The 5,341-nt window shown below is 44.3% G+C and overlaps 1 protein-coding gene and 1 long non-coding RNA gene across 2 annotated transcripts in view; one reads left to right on the top strand and one right to left on the bottom strand.

Annotated features, from left to right (window-relative positions):
• The window catches only part of PDGFD (platelet derived growth factor D), a gene marked incomplete at its 5' end in the record, with an annotated part of 126,613 nt that overhangs the window by 106,436 nt on the left and 14,836 nt on the right, over positions 1–5,341 (top strand). The gene's annotated exons all lie outside the window — the stretch shown is intronic.
• Positions 470–5,341, bottom strand: part of LOC109302879 — a 16,277-nt gene continuing 11,405 nt past the window's right edge. The window contains exon 2 of the long non-coding RNA XR_002098953.1: positions 470–1,581. This is a non-coding gene — a long non-coding RNA (uncharacterized LOC109302879). The remainder of the gene's footprint in view (positions 1,582–5,341) is intronic.

Raw genomic sequence — 5,341 nt, 5'->3', positions numbered from 1 at the left:
TTTTAGGCAGGACATAAGGAAAAACTTCTTTACTGTCCGAGCCCCCAAAGCCTGGAATAAGCTCCCTCCAGAGCTGGTGCAAGCACCTACTCTGGACTCCTTTAAAAAGCATTTGTACACTTATCTTGCTGGGATCCTTTGCCCCTAACTGACTTCCTGCCCTTGGGACAGGGGTCTGGACTCAATGATCTCCCGAGGTTCCTTCCAGCCCTAATGTCTATGAAATCTTTGACATTTTTATGGCTTTCACATGGTTTCAACATGACATTAAAGAAAACCTTGGGTTAGTTTGAGCCCAGAGCTCAAACCAACAAGAATACATGACTCAAAATTTAGAACATATTGACAAGAAACCCTGCAAAACCAACTGTGTAAACTTCACATTGTATGTATTAGTATCTTTTTAAAGTGACTGTCAGCCATGTTCTTCGGTAAGTGACTCCTTTAAAAACACCACTGAACTCCATTCAAAGGGTAAACAAAGTGATATGCTTTAATGAAAATGAATACAGCATACTTCAATCAAATGACTATGTCTGCTTTCATCTAACTTGCTACGGTGTATTTAAAATGAAGCTCAGTTGCCACTGCACCAATTGCTTGTTGTTCTGGAAAGAGATAGGTATTCTAAAATTGAAGATGGAATAGGGTCAGCCAATTGAGGTTAAAAAAAAATCCGCTTAATGATCTCATTTCAATTCTTTATTCTGCTAGGACTGAGTCTTTGCCATCCACCCATCATGTTCTTACCTCAGAAAAACAAGAAATCAGTTTCCCCAACTCATTGCTGTAACTGATGAGATGTGAAATGAGTTTCCATGAGAGATGAGCACCCTTAAGGCGGTAACCAGAATTTGTCACAGTATATAAACCTTCTCCACAAACATTGTGCTACACAGTACAGCTGAAAGGCATTTCAGGAAAAAGGAAACCATTGAGGCCAATTGCACTTTTTACCTACCTTTTCACCTGTCTGGCGTGTAAAGACCTGTTGCATTTCTCACGGTATATCACAATATTGATAGGGATTCCCTTTTCTCATTTCCTGTTGTCACAGTTGTAGAGCCATCTCCATTTAAGTTTGTGATAGTCAATACATGTCTCTGGGGCACATGGATTCTATTTATCTGAGGTAGAGTAGAGATGGTGCCAGCCACAAAACTCAGATTATCAATAGCATATTTTATTTTATACCAGTAACCTCAGAATGCTTATTGCCGTACTGAAGCTTGTTGCAAGGTTCCTAAAAATGATCTACGTGCAAGGCTTAAAAATAGGCCTAACCAAACACAGTATAACAGAATCATAACAAGACAATATGAAAGTGTATAGAAAAGAATGAGTAGCAGTTATACCAGTAAGTACACTGGGGTGCCAATAATATAATGATGTCTGGAATGATAGAATAAAGAAGTCTGAAGTACCTTTATTAGCTAATAAAATGTCATTGTGGCTGATATTTTTATCAGTGGTGTTGCAGAAGAAGTAAGCTTTGAGCAGGCACTTGAAAGAGCAAGGAGTAATGGCCTGACATTGCAGGAAGGGTCTCCTGGGAGCAAGCAGCATGAACTGTGGGAACTCCTAGGAGAAATGGACAAAAAAGATATACAGGTCAGTAGAGCAGCATGACCATTGCAGTAAGGGTGGAGGTCTTTACATCAGGATTCAGAAAAAGAGCAGATGTGATTAAATTAGTGAGTAAGAAATATAAACAAAGTGTGCACAGACAGGTGGGGATTGGTTAACTTATCAAGAAGACTTAGAGGAGGAAGTTCCAGTAATCAGGACAGAAGATAATGAAAGCCTGACAAGAGATTTACTGTGTGAAAATGTTTCGCATGGAGAACCAAAAGGATTTATATGCAGTTGGAGTATAAGTCCAAGCAAGTAGGATGAGTAAAAGATGACTCCTAAGTTACAGGATTGAGTGACAGGCAGGATAGTAATATGTTCAGCAGTGATAAAGAATAGGAAAAGATAAGAGTTCATTTTTGACCGTAGTACAATTTAAGTTGATGGCAAAATATCCAACAAGGTGAAATCAGTGACCAAGAGTATGATGCAAGATTAGACTGAGTAGGATAATTCTGGAGTGGAGATCCATACGTTCTGTGATAGTGGAAGCCATGTTAGTGGGTGTGATCTCCCAGAGTAAAGGACTGAAGAGCAAAAGAAAGCACTAGAATTAAACAATTATAAAGAAATTTAAAGTGTTCATCAGCTGGAAACTCATTTTTCTTTCTTGCACTATTTGTTGTGTTTCCTTTAACCCTTTTGGATGTATTAGTACAGAAGTCTGCTTCTGTGGACTGTGACATATTAACTGGCTATTGGGTCGTATGACTAAATGTATGTCTCAAGCCACTCCTAGATTTTTCAAATCAGAAAGAACTACTGTGGTTATCTAATGTGATCTCTCAAAAGCATAAGATATAGAATTTTACCTAATGATCCATGTAGTGATGGAACTGCTCTTTCCTGCCACACACACCTTACCAAAGTGCATCATCAATAGTAGTATAAAAAACAAGCTGTAATGCAAATAGGACTCAAATTGTGCCTTATACACCAAATGCTTGAGTCCTGTCTATTCTATGGCTACCACTAGTCTTACCACAAATTGACTTGCACAGGTGACAAATTAAAGCAATTGAGTACTTTTGGAGATTTTAAGACCAGATGGGTTATTAGAGTATCCTGTATGATCTCTATTTAATGTTGCCTCTGTACTGAGCCCATGAATTTTAGCTATGGCATATCTCCCCCAAAAGCACCTGATCTTGATTTGAAGCCCATCAAGAGATGAAAAATCCCATTTTTCCCTTGAAGTTTGTTCAAGTGGTTCATTACCCTGACTGTTAAAAAAAAAACTGTTGCATCTTTCTTATTTGAATTTGACAAGTTTCAGTTACATATTGATCTTGGTTCTTGTTATTCCTTTGTCTTCTAGACTAGAATCAAACAGAACCCTGTATATGTTCCCCATGAAAATCCTTATACATTGCAGACAAGTCACTGCTCACTCTCCTTTTTGATAAGCTAGACAGACTAAGTTATTTGTCTCTCGCTGTATTTTATCCATTTCCCCATATCCTCTTTTCTAGTCCCTTCTCTTCAGTTTTCCAACATCCTTTTTTAAACATGGATGCTGGAGCTAGACACAGGGTACATCTACGTGAGATGTTTACTGTGGAGCTGACTAATTAGGCCCACAGTAAAATCTCAGCATTTACATGTGTGTCCCTATTAGGGCACAGGAAATAAATGCTGCCATAGAATAGTACTATACTATGGCCATAGGTGACTGATAGGGGAGGCATGGAGGGGCATGTACCCCCCCTGACAGGGCCATTCCTGCTGCCAGCAGCTTCTGCGGGTGCTCAACTTGCCTCCTCAACAGGGCCATCAGTGCCATCTACACTGCCAGTGGCATCTGCAAGTGTTTGCCAGCTCTGCCCCTGCCGCCATCACCACCAGCAGTATCTGCAGGTGCCCTCCCAGACTCAGGAGGCACCAGTTGCCCATGCCTATGGTGGTGTTACTTAGTGCACCACAGCACATATATAGATGCTGACAGGGAAGGTTGGGACATGAGGGTGCTCCAGTGAGGGGGCTGACTGGAAGTTAGACTCACACTGGAGCACCCTCATGCCCCAACTGGCCCCTCCGCAGCACATTAAACCAGGTCAAAGCAGCCCTGGGCTGGCAGGATGATCCCTGGAGCCCCCTGCCAGCCAGGGATACTCTACCCTGACTCAGCATGCTGCAGTCCTGGGCGCACATGCAAACATGGCACCTGGGAACAATAAACTCTGGTGCAAACTGCATTGGAGTTTATTGTATTGCACTAATAGCACATGTAGATGCACCCACAGTATTCCGTGTTAATCTCATTAGTGCTATATAAAGGGTTGAACACCCCTCCCTGCTTCTGCCCTGTTTATACATCCAAGGATTGCAGTAGCCCTTTTCTGACATTTAGAGCTGATGTTTAGAGCTACTTTAGGCGCCTTAATGCAGCTCACTGGGTAAATGCGTTTGCAGACTGCCCTGGTGGGCAGCCCCCTGAGGCCCATGGCAACATAGCTGGGCAGTGCGGTCCAGTGCTGGCCGAGGGGGCGGGAGCCTCCAGTCTCCTGGACATGATCGGCCCAGCCCTGGGTCTAACCTCCTCCTCATGTTCCTGCCTCCCCAGCATCAGTCAAGAGCAGGCCGGAGCCAAGCACATGGGGCCCCACACTGCCACCAGGTGCTGCCAAGAAGTGGGTGGTGTGCTCCAGGGCACAGACACTAGAGCTGGAGCAGTGGTTCCAGTAGCATCAGTACCTGTTGGTGTGCCAACCGACAACTATATGTGGGGCACAATGTCTGCCTCTGCCTCTGCCTCAGCCTCTGCTGGAGCAGAACAGCATGGCACAGTCCCTCTGCTTGCTGCACAATGCAGGGAGCGCATGAAGCCACCACTCTATCCTGGCCTGCAAACGTTCATGCCAGGGCTTTGGTTTTTTTTGTTTTTTATGTGCCCAGCACACAGTCATCAGTCAGCATACCAGCGAGTACCACTGCCCTAGAACCACCACTCCAGCTCCAGCATCTGCACTATGAAGAACAGCACCCGCTGCTTGTTCTTGGCAGTGCCCATCAGTAATGTAAGGCCCCATAGCTTCAGCTCTGGCCCACTCAGTTGACACACAGCATTGAGGCATCTACATGACCCTTAAGAAGCCTTAACTGTTTGCTGCCTTTATGCAGATATCAAATGTAGGCATAATTAGCCTAAAATTGCCATTTTTCAGGCACATTAAGGGTGAGCACATGTAGACCTATACCCTTAACGCACCTTAAAAATGACTAAAGTGCCTTTAAATCATCATGTGTAGATGCACCCACTGGGCGCATCCAGACAAGTGCACACGTGCCTCTTGCCCCACCTCATACCCCTCTGAGGTGGGGCAACAGGCATGTGTGGGAACAAAAAAAAGGTCCCCACGCTGCAAGTTTGCAGCACGGGGAGAAAATTAGACTGGTCTAAAAAAATCAACATTTAAAAAAGCGGTGCAGGCAACCGGAGGCTGGGTCCTCCATGGAGATGCTCTGGCTGCCAGAGTGTCTCTATGGTTGGCCCTCATCTTTCGCTGAAACACGTGGCCTGCCAGGCTGCATGTTTCAGCCAACAGGGCTTTTCCTCTGGTGGGACTGTGCACCTCCTGAATTAAGTGGAGGTCCTGTATCTCAGCCAGGAACCTCCTGGAACAGTCTGACCTGGGTTTTTTTTCTGTTTGTTTTTTTTTTAAAGTGATGGTGCCTAGGGTTGTAGGAGTAGCCTCAGGGGCCTGGGGGT

Source organism: Gavialis gangeticus, unplaced genomic scaffold (genome assembly GCF_001723915.1).
Source record: "Gavialis gangeticus isolate Ggan-Ray unplaced genomic scaffold, GavGan_comp1, whole genome shotgun sequence".
Classification (NCBI taxonomy): domain Eukaryota; kingdom Metazoa; phylum Chordata; order Crocodylia; family Gavialidae; genus Gavialis; species Gavialis gangeticus.
The sequence above is the reverse complement of the archived record's forward strand: the minus strand, read 5'-3'. Positions and strand labels throughout refer to the sequence as shown.